This window comes from Physeter macrocephalus, chromosome 4 (assembly GCF_002837175.3).
Source record: "Physeter macrocephalus isolate SW-GA chromosome 4, ASM283717v5, whole genome shotgun sequence".
NCBI classification, from domain to species: Eukaryota; Metazoa; Chordata; class Mammalia; order Artiodactyla; family Physeteridae; genus Physeter; species Physeter macrocephalus.
Window position 1 is genome coordinate 140,976,582 of NC_041217.1, and position 17,672 is coordinate 140,994,253.

The 17,672-nt window shown below is 36.1% G+C and overlaps 1 protein-coding gene across 3 annotated transcripts in view; it reads left to right on the top strand.

The window, feature by feature from the left end:
• Nucleotides 1-17,672, top strand: part of NRDC (nardilysin convertase) — a 97,122-nt gene that overhangs the window by 31,672 nt on the left and 47,778 nt on the right. The gene's annotated exons all lie outside the window — the stretch shown is intronic.

Sequence of the window (17,672 nt, forward strand, 5' to 3'; positions counted from 1 at the left end):
CTTGTTGCGGAGCACGGGCTCTAGGTACACGGGCTTCAGTAGTTGTGGCACGCAGGCTCAGTAGTTGTGGCGCACGGGCTTAGTTGCTCCGCGGCATGTGGGATCTTCCCGGACCAGGGCTCGAACCCGTGTCCCCTGCATTGGCAGGCGGATTCTTAACCACTGCGCCACCAGGAAAGCCCTATAGCTCTTTTTTAATCATATACTTAAGGACATGCTCACAGCACATATATTTGATCTCATTGTTTCTCTAATTAAACATTTAATTCCCAAATAACAAACGAAAGAATAGAGAGAAAAGAAATTAACAAAGGCAATGCAAATGATGCCCAAATTTATCTTTTCTATAAACTTAGAAAATTAGGAATACTCTGGGACTTCCCTGGCCGTCCAGTGGTTAAGACTCCACGCTTCCACTTCAGGGGGTGCAGGTTCAATCCCTGGTTGGGGAACTAAGATCCCACATGCCGCACGGCCAAAAAAAAAGCCACAAGAAAATTAGGAATACTTTTAGGATGACTGCATGTTTACTCTTGTTTCAAAGTTTTCAGCTTCCAAGTTTCACAACATTGAAACAGGTCTTTATGTGTGAAGAAAGCTTAAGCAGTAGACAAGTTGAATTCTCATAACTTTATATTTGGTTATATCCAAATATAAAGAAGGAAAATATCCACTTCATTGGGAAAAAGAATAGGCAAGGGATATGTTGAATAAATTCTGACCACCTCAGAGATGACGAAACTTGGTATAAAGTCTAGTTAAAGAACTTGTTTCATTTCTTCTTAAGAAATTCTATGTATTGGAAATCTAAGGACTACTTCAGGAAATCAAAAGATATTTACACATTTAGTATAGATTATTTCTACTTAAAAGAAAAAGAACCTACCAGAATTAACAAGAAGAATGCTACTGCTTAATAGGAGAAATAAATAAGAATATCAAACCATGAATTCATGCCATAAATGGTAGATAGTGGTAGAGCATTAAGCATTGCATATACTATAATAAATATGAAAACATTGCACTTCTACAGTTAGTAAGGAATAAAAAGTCTTTGGATCATTTTCAAAGGACTCTTACATAGCGTGGATTAAGTGCCAGTATTTTTTAATAGGTCAGTAAAATCCAGTTCCCTCACAGGTCACATTGTTTATCAGTATCTTGAATCATTTAAATAAAAAGTTGAAGAGATGACTGAATTTTTACTCTAGTAAGTAAATGAGAATGGAAGCTGCTTTTGCCCTGGTGACATTTGCTAATTTCAATAAATTTGAACTTTGGTTTATCAGTATTTCAGGGCAAGAGAAAGAATTATCAAAGCCCAGGATGTTCATATGGTGGGATGTCTAACAGGATGCCCTTCTCATGATAAACTGGGACTCCAGAAGGCATCACCCTCAGGTTGAAGAAATGGATTAGCCATCCTGAAGAATTACAACCTGCTTTCAAAATGCCTGAGTTGTCTAGGGAACCTTAAGCCTTGATTGTGATTTAACATGGTCCAGAACTGGTAGTGTTCTCTGATGCCCAAGAGAAGCAAACACAAATCCTCTCAAAAGGAAAATACCTTTATTTTATGCTTTACATTACTCCTATAAACAGTTTTTCAAGAAGAGTGACCAGCATTCAGTCACACATAAGCAGGCACACAACACAGCAAGACAACATGAATGAGAACAGAAAACAAAAAGACTTCTAATGCCTTAGAAATCTTAGAGATTGGAATGTACAATTACAAAAACGATTCAGTTTTAAAGAAATAAGGGACAGGTTTGAATACAGTTGCAAGGCATAGGAAACTATAAAATGTGATCTATGGGATTTGAAATATTAAAAAAAGAAAGAGCATTTTGAACTGAGACATGATAATTGAAATTGAAACCTGATGGACAAGTTTAAGAAAAGAGTAGCTATAGATGAAGATAGAATTTGTGAATTGGAAGATAGACCAAAAGAAATCCCTAATACAGCATGAAGAGAGAAAAGATGAAAGGTACAGAAAAAAAGGAAAAGGGGCATAGCGGATAGAGTGAAAATGTCAAATATGTATTTACCTGGAGTCCTAGAAGGAGAGGAGAGAAAGATAGAGTAGACAAAATACTTGAAGGTTTGATCACTAGAAAATTTCCAGAACATCAAATCAGACGTTAAAGAAGTTTAACTAATTCCAAAAGTGTATATTAAAAGACATCCACATATAGAAAGATATAGTGACTACAGAAAACCAAATATAGAAAATCTTTGCAAGATGGAAGGGCAGAACTCCTTCAAAGTCATATTAGTTAGTCTGATGGATGACTTTTCAACAGCAGTAGTGGAAGCTAAAAGATAGTGGGATATCTGTAATAGCCTGAAAGAAAATAACTACCAACCACAAATTCTACACCAAGCAAAAAATACCTTGTAAGAATGATTGTAAAATAGACCTTTAGACGCACAATTGAGAGTGTGTGCCACCAGCCAACTTACCAAAGGAAATTTAAAGAATTTATTTCAGGCAGAAGGAAAATGCAGATCAGAGATGCGAAAAAGATAGAAGAACAATGAAAGTCATTTTATGTGAATAAATATAAATGAACATTGATTACTTAAAACAGTAATTACAAAACTTAAAAAGTATATAGAATTAAAACAACAATAACATATCAATCAGGAATAATGATTATGGAGAAAAAGGTATTTTTATAAGGTATTGATTAACATTAGACATTGATAAGTTAAAAGGATACATGTAATATTTTCAAGGGTAACTTCTAAAAGAACACGGTTTGAGCATAAAAATTCCAAACCAGTACAGGGAAAACATTAGGAATAATTATTTTTAATAATAAATTAAAAAAAAAAAGTAGTAGGAGAGACAGAACAAGTGGGAGGAGCAGTACAAAGTAGGATGGAGGTAGATGTTGATCCATATATAACAGTAATTCTCATTAAATGTAAGTGGATTAATTTCCAATTAAACATTGTCAGACTGGATTTTTAAAAACCCAGTCAAATAGTTTTCAAGACTTAGATGTAAGGCTTGAAAAAAAAATTACTGTTGTTCAAAAGGCTCACTTCATGTTGATAAAACTTAACTAGGAAGACATAATTATTTCCAGTTTGAACACATCTAGTAACATAGCCTCACAGTAAGTCAGCTATAAAGACCAATGAACAAGTAACCAACTGCAGTGGGAGATTTAACACCTCTTTCTCAGTAATTGATAGAACAACCGTAAAATCAATAAGAATGTAGAAGATTATAACAAAAGGATTAACACTTTTTTTCATAGATGTATACAGAATGCCTAATGAACACCTTCCAACTACAAAATTTTTTCAGTTGACCATATTTTAAGCCACAAGTTCAGTCTCAAATTTCAAAGCATTGAAACCATATTAATTATGTTTTCTGAACACAGTGTATAGTTAAATTTTAGCTAGAAATCAGAAGCAGAAAGCCAACTAGAACATTGCCTTATGTTTGGAAATACAATATATTTCTAAGAAACACCTGGGTAAAAGAGGAAAGCATATCAGAAATTAGAAAGTATTTTATACTGAATTATAAAAATATTATAGAACAAAAGTTGTGGGATGCAGCTATAGTAGTACTTAGAGGGAAATATATAATCTTAAATGTATATGCTAGAAAAGAAGAATGGCTTAAAATTAATGAGCTGATCAATCTCAGGAAGTCTGAGTAAGACCAGCAAAGTATGTCCAAAGAAAGAAGAAAGAAATGATGAAAATAAATGAAATAAAAAGTGGACTGACCTCAGAAGAATGGTGAAATGGGACCTCCCAAAAGCCCCTCCTCTATAAAAGCAATGAGAACATTGCCAAAAATTGTCAAAATCAACTTTTTCAGAACTCTGGAAATAACCAAAAGCTTGCAACAATCCAAGGAGTATTTATTGAAGCGAGTGACTATATCTTACTAAGAACAGTGAGTTTTGTGGCATTTTAACTTGCCCTATTTCCATTGCCCTCTACCCAGCTCTACAGTAGTCTCGAAAACAAAGAGGTCCCACAATCTCAGTAAAAAATAGCAGTTTAGCAGCCACTGGAGCGAGCTGGATGGATTTAGAGCTCTTTAAAAACATCATTCTGGAGAATCTTCATTATTTGACCTGTCTGGTAATTTCCTGGGAACCACCATTCATGGATTTTTATGTATTTGGCCAGACTGGGAGCTCACCCATTTGCAAAAATCTTTCTCTGGAGGCATTTGTCGAGAACATTTGGATGGAACTTGTTTACCTTTGTGACTACCTGAGGCAGTGGATAACAGTTGGGGCAAACAAATAGGCTATTCAAAAAGCTTAAAAGGAAAAACTGGAAAATGAGATATCCTAAGGGGCTTTGAAAAGCTCCAGTATATTCCTGGAAATTTTGAAGGTCACATATGTGCATATAGCTGTGTCATGTCCAGGGCTGTGTGCATGCTCAAGAAAGACCTAAGAATGCCTTAAGCTGACACCATGGTTGACCTTGAGTCTCTGGGCAAGCAGGATGTGGTGGCTAAAGCAGAGTTGTAAACTGCCTGACTGAATGTTGAAAGCATCCCCCAATATGCACAGAGAACCCCCTTGGCAAGGCATTTAATGAAATCTCTCCTCAACCAAAGATTATCACTAAGCTAACCAAACAGTGGTTGTACTCGCCAAAGAATATGGACTTTACAGAATTAGTTTAAGAAAGGTACTAAATATATAAACAGTAAGAACAGCAAACAGCAATAACAACAAACCCTGAGGAGGGAGGAGAATCTTGATTTACAGAGTTGCCACATTATATTATTTAAAATGTTGTTTTCAACAGAAAGTTATGAGGGATGTAGAAAGTATGGCTGAACACCAAGAAAACAGTAGTCAATAGAAACTGTCCCTAAGAAAGCCCAGATTCTGGAGTTACTAGGCAAAAACTTTAAATCACCTTTTTTTTTTTTAACATCTTTATTGGAGTATAATTGCTTTACAATGGTGTGTTAGTTTCTGCTTTATAACAAAGTGAATCAGCTATACATATACCTATATCCCCATATCTCCTCCCTCTTGCATCTCCCTCCCACCCTCCCTATCCCACCCCTCTAGGTGGTCACAAAGCACTAATCTGATCTCCCTGTGCTATGTGGCTGCTTCCCACTAGCTATCTATTTTACATTTGGTAGTATATATAAGTCCATGCCACTCTCTCCCTTCGTCCCAGCTTACCCTTCCCCATCCCCGTGTCCTCAAGTCCATTCTCTAGATCTGCGTCTTTATTCCTGTCCTGCCCCTAGGTTCTTCAGAACCTTTTTTTTTTTTTTTAAGATTCCATATATATGTGTTGGCATACGGTATTTGTTTTTCTCTTTCTGACTTCACTCTGTATGACAGACTCTGGATCCATCCACCTCACTACAAATAACTCAATTTCGTTTCTTTTTATGGCTGAGTAATATTCCATTGTATATATGGGCCACATCTTTATCCTAAATCACCTATTTTAATTATGTTCAAAAAGCTAAAGAAAACTATGTCTAAGAACTAAAGGAAAGTATGAGAATGATGTCTTACTAAATAGAGAACATCAATAAAGAGATACAAATTATTAAATAGAACCAAATAGAAATTCTGGAGTTGAGAAGTACAACTCAAATGAAAAATTAACTAGAAGGGCTCAACAGAAGATTTGAGTTAGCTGAGGAAAGAGTAAACAAACTTGAAGAAAGGTTAGTTGGGATTGTCCAGTCTGAGGAACAGAAATAAAGAAAAGGAATGAAGAAAAATAAACAGAGCCTCAGAGATCTGTGGGACACCATCAAGCATACTAACATGTGTATCATAGGAGTTCCAAAAGGAAATGAGAAAAGGGTAGAAAGTATTCTTGAAGGTATAATAGCCAAACTCTTTCCAAATTTGATAAAAGACCAAAATCTACACATTCAAGCAACTCAAGGATTTCCAGAAGGATAAACACAGTGGTATTCACAACAATGATATTCACAATAAGACACATTATAATCAAGCTGTCAGAAGCCAAATGTAAAAAGAATATTGAAGGTAGCAAGAGAAGAGCAGCTTTTTTCATAAAAGTTAATCTCAATAAGGTAAACAGGTGTTTTCTCATCAGAAATCATGGAGGCAAGAAGGCAATGGTATGACACATTCAAAGTGCTGAAAGAAAAAGACTACAAACCAAGTATTTTATATCCAGCAAAAATATCCTTCTAAACGGAGAAATTAAGACAATCTCAGATGAATTAAAAACCAAGTTTTGGGCTTCCCTGGTGGTGCAGTGGTTGAGAGTGCGCCTGCTGATGCAGAGGACACGGGTTCGTGCCTTGGTCTGGGAAGATCCCACATGCCGCGGAGTGGCTAGGCCCGTGAGCCATGGCTGCTGAGCCTGCGCTTCTGGAGTCTGTGCTCCGCAACAGGAGAGGCCACAACAGTGAGAGGCCTGCATACTGCAAAAAACAAAACAAAACCCCCCAAACCAAAAAAAACCCAAGTTTTAAGTTTGTCATTAGCAGATCTTCTCTATATGACATATTAGATGGATGGAGTCCTTCAGACTGAAATGAAAGGACGCTCAAATCCACATGAAGAAATAAAGCATACTGGTAAAGGTAACTATATAGGTAAATATAAAAGAAAGTATAAATATACTTTTTGTTTGTAATTTTTCCCTATCTGATTTAAAAGAGAACTAACTGTATAAAGCAAAAATTATAAATCTGTGTTGATAGGCATATAATGTATAAAGACATCATTTGTATGGCAATAATAACACAGAGGAAGGGAGAGAGAACAGGTATATGGGAGCAAAGTTTTTGTATACTACTGAAGTTAAGTTGGTATTAATTCAAAATGGATTGTTATAAGCTAACATGTTAGTTAAGAAAGTAACTCAAAAAATATAGTAAAAGAAATGGCAAGGGAATTTAAATGGTACTCTAGAAAATATCTATTTTAACAAAAAGAAGTCAGCAATGGAGGAATAGAGGGGAAAAAAGACATAAGACTTACAGTAAACAGATAGCAAAGGAAGATATAAATCCTGTCTTATCAGTAATTAAGTTAAATGTAAACAGATTAAGCATTTCAATTAAAAGACAAGATACTGGCAGACTGGGTAAAGAAACATGCGTCAGCTATAAATGCTGTCTGTAAGAGAAACACTTTAGATTAAAATACACCAATAGGTTGACAATAAGAAGATGAAAAAAGATATACATACAAATAGTAATTAAAAGGGAGCTGGAGTGATTGAACTAATATCTGATAAAATAAGACTTTAAGATGAAACTTTTTACTAGAGACAAGGGAATTTTATAATGATAAATGGGTCAATTCATCAAGAAGGTATAACAGTTATAAGCATAAGTTCATCTTTCAAAGGAACCTCAAAATACATAAAGCAAAAACTGACAGAATTGAGGGGGAAAAATACACAATTAAATAATAATAGTTGCAAATGTAAATATCCCACTTTCAATAAAGGATAGAAAAACTAGGTAGATCAACAAGAAACAGAAGACATGAACAAGAGTATAAACTAACTAGACATCTACAGAACACTTCACCCCAAATCAGCAAAATACACATTCTTCTCAAGTGCAGCATGTATTTTTCTCCAGCATAGATATATATTAGGTCATAAAATAAATTTATTACCAATAAATTTGAAAGGATGAAATTATACAGAGTATGTTCTCTAGCTATAATGTAATGAAATCAGTAACAGAAGGAAATTTGGGAAACTTCACAAATCTGTAGAAATTAAACAACCTTACCCTAAATAATCAATGGATCAAAACAGAAATCACAAGGGAAATTTAAAAAATAGAGACTAATGAAAATGAAAACAGCGTACAAAAATTATGGGATGCATCAAAACCAGTGCTCAGAGGGAAATTTATAACTGTAAACGCCTCCATTAAAAAAGAAAGATCTCAAGTGACCCTAAACTTACATCTTAATTAACAAGGCAAAGAAGAGCAATCTAAACCCAAGTAAGCAGAAGAAAGGACATAATAAAAATTTGAATGGAAATAAATAGGGAATAGAAAAACAATAGAAGATAAAACCAACAGCTGGTTATTTGAAAAGGTGAACAAAATTGACAAACTTTCGGCTAGACTAACCAAGAAAAAGGAAGGCTCAGATTATTAAAATGAGGAATGAAAGAGTGAACATTAGTATGATCTTAACCAAAATAAAAAAGAGTATAATAGAATATTATGAACTATTTTATGCCAACAAATAGATAACTGAGACAAAATGGACAAATTTCTAGAAAGACACAAAACTGTTGAAACTGACTTAAGAAGACAGAAAATCTGAATAGACCTGTAATGAGAGATTGGATGAGTAATCAAGAATTTACCAAATGAAAAGTATAGACCCAGGTGACTGACTTCACTGGTGAATTCTACCAAACATTTAAAGAATTAACACTAATGCTTCATAAACTCTTCCAAAATATAGAAGAGGAGGGACACTTCCTAAATCATTCTATGAAGCCGGTATTACTCTGATATCAAAACTAGACAATCATTGCACAAGAAAACTACAGACTAGTATCTGTTATGAATAGAGATGCAGAAATCCTCAACAAAACCACAAAATTGAATCCAGCAACATATAAAAAGGATTATGCACAATCCAGGTGGGATTTATCCCAGGATTTCGAGGTTAGTTCACCATACAAAAACCAGTCAACATAATATGCCATATTAATTGAAGAAAGGACAAACACACATTCCAGAAATCATCTCAATATAAACAGAAAAGCATTTAACAGAATCCAGCACCCTTTCATGATAAAACACTTGATAAACTAGGAATAAAAGGGAACTTCCTCAACCTGATAAAGGGTATCTATGAATAACCCACAGCTAACATCATACTTAATGGTGAAAGGTTGAAAGCATTTCCCCAAAGATTAGGATCAAGATATCAGCCCTGTCCATCTCTATTCAACATTGTAGTGGAGGTTTTAGCTAGAGCAGTTAGACATGAAAATGAAATAAAATCATGCAGATTCAAAAAGAAGTAAAACTATCTCTATTTGCAGATGGCATAATCTTGTACAGATGATTCTCATTATTTGTGGAGGATTCACCTACTCACTAAAATTTATTTGTAACTCCAAAATGAATACTTGCAGTGCTTTTATAGTCATTCACGGACATGTGAAAAATTTGTGAAAAACTTTGAAAATTGTTGCGAAAAATTTGAGTTGCCTGACACACACCTTCTCAGCTGAGGTTGAAAAAGGCAACACTCTACCTTTTTGTTTCAGCTTTCATACAGAAGTGACCAGAGGATAAGGGACAGTACAATATAGTAAGAGAAGCTCTGGCTCTGGAGCCAGTTCTGTGGAGTTTGAGTCCCAGCTCTGGTACCCACTGGGGAAGTGGCCTCAGGCAGTTTCCTTAACACTTCTGAACCTCATTCTCTCTTTTGTGAAATAAAGAAAAGAGAACTAGAATGAGATACCTTTAGGTATCTAAAGATCATAATCTGTGTATGTGTATTACCCCTAGGACAGTCATTCAATACTCGCTAATTCAGCAGTCATGACAACTTTAGAAAACATAACTACCACAAATAATAGGAACTCATTGTATATGGATAATCCTACAGAGTCCACAAATTAACTATTAGAGCTAATATCAAGTTCAACAAGGTTGCAGGATCAAGATCATTGTACAAAAATCATTTGTATTTTTATACACTAACAATGAAAAATACAAAAATGAAATTAAGAGAAAATTCTTTGTACAATAGCATTAAAAAGAATAAAATACTTAGGAATAAATTTAACAAAAGAGGTGCAAGAGTTGTTTGTGGAAAGCCACAAAATTTTTTTTGAAAGAAATTAAAGAACAAATTAAATTAATGGAAAGCCATCCCATGTTCATAGATTACAAGGCTTAATATTGTTAAGATGACAATATATCCCAAATTGGTCTACAGATTCAACTTAATCCTTATCAAAATTTCAGCTGTCTTTTTTGAAGAAATTAATGAGCTGATTCTAAAATTCATATGGAAAGGAAGAGACCAAGAATAGCCAAAAATTATCTTGAAAAAGAACAAAGTTAAAGGACTCAAATTCCCAGTTTCAAAACTTACTCAAATCTACAGTAATCAAGGCAACATGGTACTGGCATAAGAATAGACATATACTTCAGTGGAATAGAATTGAGGCTCCAGAAATAAACCATTACATTTATTGTCAGTTGCACAGGTGCCAAGGCAATTCAATGGGAAAGAATAGTTTTTCAACAAATGCTACTGTGACAACTGGATATCCACATGCAAAAGAATGAAGTTGGCTCTTTTGTTCTTACCATATACAAGTATTAGCAAATTGAGACATATGCTTAAGTGTAAGAGCGAAAACTATAAACCTCTGAAGAGAACATAGGCGTAAATCTTTGTGACCTTGGACTTGGCAATAGTTTTTCAGGTATGACATCAAAAGCAGAAGCAACAAAGGAAAAACTAGATAAACTGGACTCCACTGAAATTAAACACTTTTTTGCTTTAAAGGGTCCTATGAAGAAAGTGAAAAGACAACTCACAGAATGAAAGAAAATACTTACAAATCATCTATCTGCTAAGGTGCTAGTATCCAGAATATATATAAAACTTTTAGTGCTCAACAATAAGAGGACAAATAACCCAATTTTAAAATGGGCAAACGATTTGAATAGACATTTCTCAAAAGAAGATATTCAGGTGGGCAATAAGCACATGAAAATATGCTCAACATCTTAGTCACGAGGAAAATGAAAGTCAAAACTACAATGAGGTACCACCTCACACTGGTCAGAATAGCCATCATTAAAAAGTCAACAAATAATAAATGCTGGAGAAGGTATGGAGAAAAGGGAACCCTCTTATACTGTTGGTGGGAATATAAATTCCCACCAACTATGGAAAACATTATGGCAGTTCCTCAAAAAACTAAAAATAGAGTTACCATATGATCCAGCAATCCCACTCCTGGGCATATATCCGGAAAAGACAAAAACTAATTTGAAAAAATACATGCACCCCAGTGTTCATAGCAGCACTATTTACAATAGCCAAGACATGGAAGCAACCTAAATGTCCATCTACAGATGAATGGATAAAGAAGATGTGGTATGTATATACAATGGAATATTACTCAGCCATAGAAAAGAATGAAACAATGCCATTTGCAGCAATACCATACTAAACGAAGTAAGAAAGAAAGACAAATACCATGTGATATCACTTATATGTGCAATCTAAAATAGGACACAAATGAACATATCTACGAAACAGAAACAGACTCACAGACATAGAGAGCAGACTTGTGGTTGCCAAGAGGTAGGAGGGTGGGGGAGGGAAGGATTGGGAGTTTGGGATTAGCAAATGCAAACTAGTATACATAGAATGAATAAACAAGGTCCTACTTTATAGCACAGGGAACTGTGTTCAATATCCTGTGATAAATCAGAATGGAAAAGAATATGTATAACTGAGTCACTGTGCTGTATGCAGAAATCAACACATTGTAAATCAACTATACTTCAATTAAAAAAAAACTTCAATGAGATACCACTTTGAAAAGAAGAACATTTACAATTATTGGTGAATGTGTGGATAAATTGGAACTTTCGTACATTGCTGGTGGTTCAGCTGTGTTAGAAAATGTAGTTAGGAAACTTCCTCAAAAGTTAAACAGAGTTACCATATGACCCAAAAATTCCACTCTTAATATATATACTCTACAGAATTGAAAACATATATCTACACAAAAACTTCTACATGAGTGTTAGTAGCAGTGTTATATATAATAGGTCAAAAGTGGAAACAACCTAAATGTCAATCCACTGATGAATGGATAAACAAAATGTAGCACATCCATACAAAGGAATATTACTTGGCAATAAGAAGGGAATGAAGTCCTGGTAATTAATACAACATGAATGAATCTTGAAAACGTTATGCTAAGAGAAAGAGGCCAGATGCAGAAGGCCCCATAGTGTATGATTCCATTTATATGAAATGTCCAAAATAGGCAAATCCATAGAGACCAAAAGCAGATTAGTGCTTGCCAGGAGCTGGAGGGATGAGGGAATGGGGAATGACCGTTAATGGGTACAGAGTTTATTTTTGGGTTAATGAAAAATTTCTGAAATTAGACAGTGGTAATGTTTACACAGTTCTGTGAATGTAGTAAAATTCTTTTAATTATGTACTTTAAAAAGGCATTTGTGGTATGTGAATTATTTCTCAATAGAAACAATATACATATGGTAGTTTCAAGAAAGCTAAATGTTGGTTTGAAAAAACTGACAAAATAGGTAAACATTTCATGAGACTGGTCAGGGAAAAAGAAGAGTATGTGCAAATATCAGGAATGGAAAAGAATTAAGATATATTGGCAGATATTGAAAATACAATAAGGTATTTTGAACAACCTATGCCAGTAAATGAAAAAACTAGATGGCGTTCACAAATTCTTAGTAATATTATTTATAAAACCCACATAAGAGAAATTATAATTTAAAAGTTTTCATACTCTTATAATCATTAAAAAAAATCAGTCAGTAATGAAAACTCTTCTCAAAAATAAACTTGTTTAAAGTTGTACAAAAAATTGAAGGAAGAAATAATTCCTCCCTCATTTATGAAGGTGGCATGACCTTGATTTAAGAAAGTAAAATATAAGAAAAAATATAGACCAGATTCACAAACAGGCTGATATAGCAGTATTGAGTTGGGGTCATCTTAGAAATATGAGGTAGGGTTAACAGAAAATCAGTGCTGTTCATCGCATTGTCAGATTGAAGGAGAAAAACCATGTCTCAGTATATGTAGAAAAAAATTACGTGATGAAATTCAGTATCTATTCACAAAGATGCTCTTAGCAAATAGAGTGTAAGGCAGCTTTCTCAATATGATATTTGATAGTTTAAACCAAACCTTGTATTTAATGGTGAAACCTTGAAAGATTCCAAGTTGAGATCAGGAACAAGACAGAGATACAGGTTGTGATTGCTTCTGTTCATCATTCTATTATATTAGGCAAGAAAGAAAAATAAGCAAAATACACAACTGTCAAAGCATATGATATGACTGTAAACATAGAAAATCTAAAATCTTCTACATATAAAAATTAGTAACATTAACAGAATTTAGTAAGATAGCTTGATATGCAAAAATTAAAAATGATAAAAATGATAATGTTTAACATATAAAAGTACAACTTCTATGTATCAGCAACAGTTAGAAATTAAAATTTAAAAAAAGTTTATAAAAGGTACACAAATAATCAGACATTCAAGAATAATCCCAAAAATTATGTGTAAGACCTCTTCATGGAGAATATATTAAAACCTTATTGTGAGATATTTAAAAAGACCTAAATAAATTGAGAGAAATGCTATTCATGGATTTGAAACCTTGTGTTTTTGTTTTGTTTTGATTTTGGCCATGCTGCGCGGCATGCAGGATCCTAGTTCCCCAACCAGGGATCGAACCTGTGCCCCTTGCATTGGAAGCTCGGGAGTCCTAACCACTGGACCACCAGGGAATTCCCTGAAGCTTTTTTTTTCTTTTAGTGACATTAATCTTCCTATTTAATGTACAGATTCAGTGATATCGCAACCATAATCTCAGAAGATTTACTTAAGTCTTAAATAGACAAGCTAACTCTAAGATTTATAAGGAAATGCAGAGGGCTAAGTATAGCCAAGATACTTTTGAATTGGAAAAATAACAAGGTAGCAGGACTTGACCTACTAGATATTAAGATTTTTTTTTTGTAATTAGGACATTGGGGTGTTAGCAGAAGTCTAGACAAAGAGATGATAGAACAGAATATTTCTTGGAATGGAAATAGACCAACACATATGTGGATACTTGAATTTTTTTTTTTTTTTTTTTTTTTTTCGCGGTACGCGGGCCTCTCACTGTTGTGGCCTCTCCCGTTGCGGAGCACAGGCTCCGGACACGCAGGCTCAGTGGCCATGGCTCACGGGCCTAGCCACTCTGCGGCATGTGGGATCTTCCCAGACCGGGGCACGAACCCGTGTCCCCTGCATCGGCAGGCGGACACTCAACCACTGCGCCACCAGGGAAGCCCTGGATACTTGAGTTTTGATAGGAGCATTATGGAACAGTGGTGAATGGGCTTTTTAAAAAAATGATGCCAAGACAGTTAGGCTTCTATAAAGGCAAAACCAAAATTGACTCCCTATCTCACAACATGCACAGAAAAATCAATTCTATGTGGATTATAGACCAAAAAGTGAAAAGTACAATTAAAAGTTTTATAGATAAGCGTGACTTTAGTCTTAGGTAAGGATTATCAAACAAGATGCAAAAACAAAACATAAAGAAAAATGATAGTATGTTATGTTCATCTAAAGATAACATAGAGTATGAAAAAAGCAAGTATAAAGTGGGAGAATATATTTGCAACACGTGTAACTAACAGAGGACTTACATTTAGAATAACTACCAGAGATTTAATTATTAGATTATATATGTAATTGTATGTAACATAATTTATATATGATAATATATATCATATAAATGGATAATTATATATATATTATTATGATCAATAAGAAAAATACAACCCAATAGAAAAAAACTGTTAAACAGGCATTTTACAAGAGAAGAAATTGAAATTATTAATAAATATATAAAATGTTCGGGCTTCCCTGGTGGCGCAGTGGTTGAGAGTCCGCCTGCCGATGCAGGGGACGCGGGTTCGTGCCCCGGTCCGGGAGGATCCCGCGTGCCGCGGAGCGGCTGGGCCCGTGAGCCATGGCCGCTGAGCCTGCGCGTCTGGAGCCTGTGCTCCGCAACGGGAGAGGCTACGGCGGTGAGAGGCCCACGTACCACCAAAAAAAAAAAAAAAAAAAACAAAAGCTGATGACCTACTAATTAATTCAATATCGGGGTTGGGTGGAGAAATCTGGATTGCTCTATCTTGGGGCTGCTCAAAATGGGGTACATCTCTGCTAAAAACATGGGGTGTTAAGGTTAACCTCCAAAGGTCTCTTGAGTACTGAGGGGTCAATTGGAGCACCACGTTGAAGCCAAGTCCAGTTGGGCCCTTCAGTTGGTGAGTGGTCATGAAGGCTGCCCTGGGCTGGGCCCTAGGGCAGACACAGGGGCAAATGAGACCCTCACCTTGCTCCCGAGGCACCCACAGCTCACTGGGGTAGACAGACAGGGCTGCGCACCCCCCCACGTGGCACGGGCTTGGTAGTGGGAAGAGGGGAGGTGCTTGGGAGCATAGAACAGAGGGTGATGATTTTTTTGGAGGGATTGGCTGGGACATTCATTTCCTCCCATTGAAGGGGAACTCTTTTTGCTGTAGAAGATTCCTAAAACACCTCTACTTCAAGCTCTAGATCTGGGGTTCAGGGCATCCTCTTGCTCATTGCTCGCCATCCGTCTCTAAACTGAATGTCCCGTGAGGGCAGGGACTGTGCCCACCTAATATGTGCTGAATGAGTGCAGATGAATAAATGGATGTGGGGCGTCTCAGCTAAGTCATTCTGGAACATGGACAGGAGGTACCGCTGTAACACGGCCTGGACTGACTCAACAGGAGGGTCATCTTGAGCCTCATTCAAGAAGGTTAATGGCTCAAATGCTATACAACTCACAGCTGGTTCCACAGCTGGGGCCAACCTTCAGCGGTTGGGAAAGCAAAGGCCGGTAGCCGAACATGGCGGCAGCATCAGATTTAATCTGGCACCCACCTTCCAGCCAGGAGGCCCCATTGGACTCCTCCAAGGAGGGGAGGGTGGCCTTGCCCTTAAGCCACAGCATGGCGGGTCAAGTGATATCCCTATTCTGTCACTGACCAGTTGTATGAACCCAGCAAACAGTGTTATCCCACCTGAGCCTTAGTTTCCTTGTGTTTAAAATGGGAGTAATGTTAAGAATACCTCCCTCCCAGGATTAAAGAATGTATATTAAGTGCCTGGCTCCTAAGAAGGGCTCAGTAAATGGGGACAATGGTGGAAAGAGAGAAGGTAAGCCCCGGGGAGGGTCGGTTATGGGACCTTCCCTGGCCCCTCTGGTATCCTCAAGTTCTCTCTCACTGCTGCCCAGAGGGCCCCCAGGGGCTGGGCCCGTGAGCCATGGCCGCTGAGCCTGCGCGTCTGGAGCCTGTGCTCCGCAACGGGAGAGGCTACGGCGGTGAGAGGCCCGTACCGCAAAAAAAAAAAAAAAAAAAAAAAAAAAAGTTTAAAAAGTTCAATCAGGAAAATGTAAATTAAAAGCATTATGAGATTTAACTATCCTCCTAAAAGTTGCAGAAAATTTTAATCTGACAATACCAAGTGAGGGTGAGGTTGTAGAGGATTGGAGGATGATCTGATGCAAGTGTAGATTGGCACAATCACTTTGGAAGAGTTTGATTATTACCTAGTGATGTAGAACATATGATGCATATACTATTACCTAGGAGTTCCTTTCTTAGATATATATTTAGACAAACTTGTGCACATGTGCCATGGTACGTATTTATAAGAATGTTTATGGCAGCATTGTTTGTAATGGTTCAAACCCAGAACCAGCCCAAATGTCCACCAGCAGTAGAATGGATGAATAAATTCATGCAGTGGAATATTCTACTGCAATGAAAATAAATGATCCACAGCCACCTGTAGCATCATGAATGACTACTAAAAAGAGTGTTGAGTTAAATAAATCACGCAAAGAATACATACACTATCCATTTATATGAAGTTCAGAAACGAAACTATATTGTCTAGAACATGCATTCTTGGCAGGGTTCATACTGTTTCTTTTGGTAGCAAAAATTGGTCTTGAAGGTGAAAAAACATTTGATATTATAATGGTTTGTGGCCCTCCAAAGCTTAACCCTACCTGCAGAATCTTCACTTAGTGTTTGATTTCTTTTTGAGTTTTCTCAAATATCACATGAGCACCATTTACACTGACATTGAGTTTGTGGAAGATATGCAGAGCGTCTGCAAGGTCAGGGGTACAAAATTTTGGTGGATAGATGATTGGAGGACTTTCAAATGACTGACCTTGAAGTCATCACTAGAGGTGGTCTATGTGTGTCAGTTGGTTGCCATTGGCTGCCTTGTGGATGTTGTATTTGATCCTCTCTCTGCTTTTGTGTGTGACTTTGAGTTTTAGAATTAAATAAAAATATTGTTTTATTATTTAGTTCAACAAAAGTTATTCAACCCTTCATTAGTTATGCTAAGTATTGACAAGAAAAAAATGTCAGTAATATTTTAATGAGTATCTGGTAGCTAATTAAGTTAAAAGTTTCTTCTCAGAGCAAGCAAAAGTTCAAAGTTTATTAAATATTGTAGGAAATTAATTTTTTCAATGTGTTTTGTTGGAAAAATGAATTTTAATTTTTTAAAAACTTGATTGCATTGCTGTTATTATATAAATTGTTAATTTGCATATGTAATATGATGCATCACAATTTATATAAGGAATATATTACATTAAACAGCAAATACAGTTATAAAATTAAGTGAAATACTAATAGCCTTTAAAATTTTAACTTGGGATTTCCCTGGTGCTTAGTGGTTAAGAATCCGCCTGCCAATGCAGGGGACACAGGTTCAATCCCTGGCTGAGAGGATCCCACATTCTGCGGAGCAACTAAGCGTGTGCGCCACAAGTACTGAGCCTGTGCTCTAG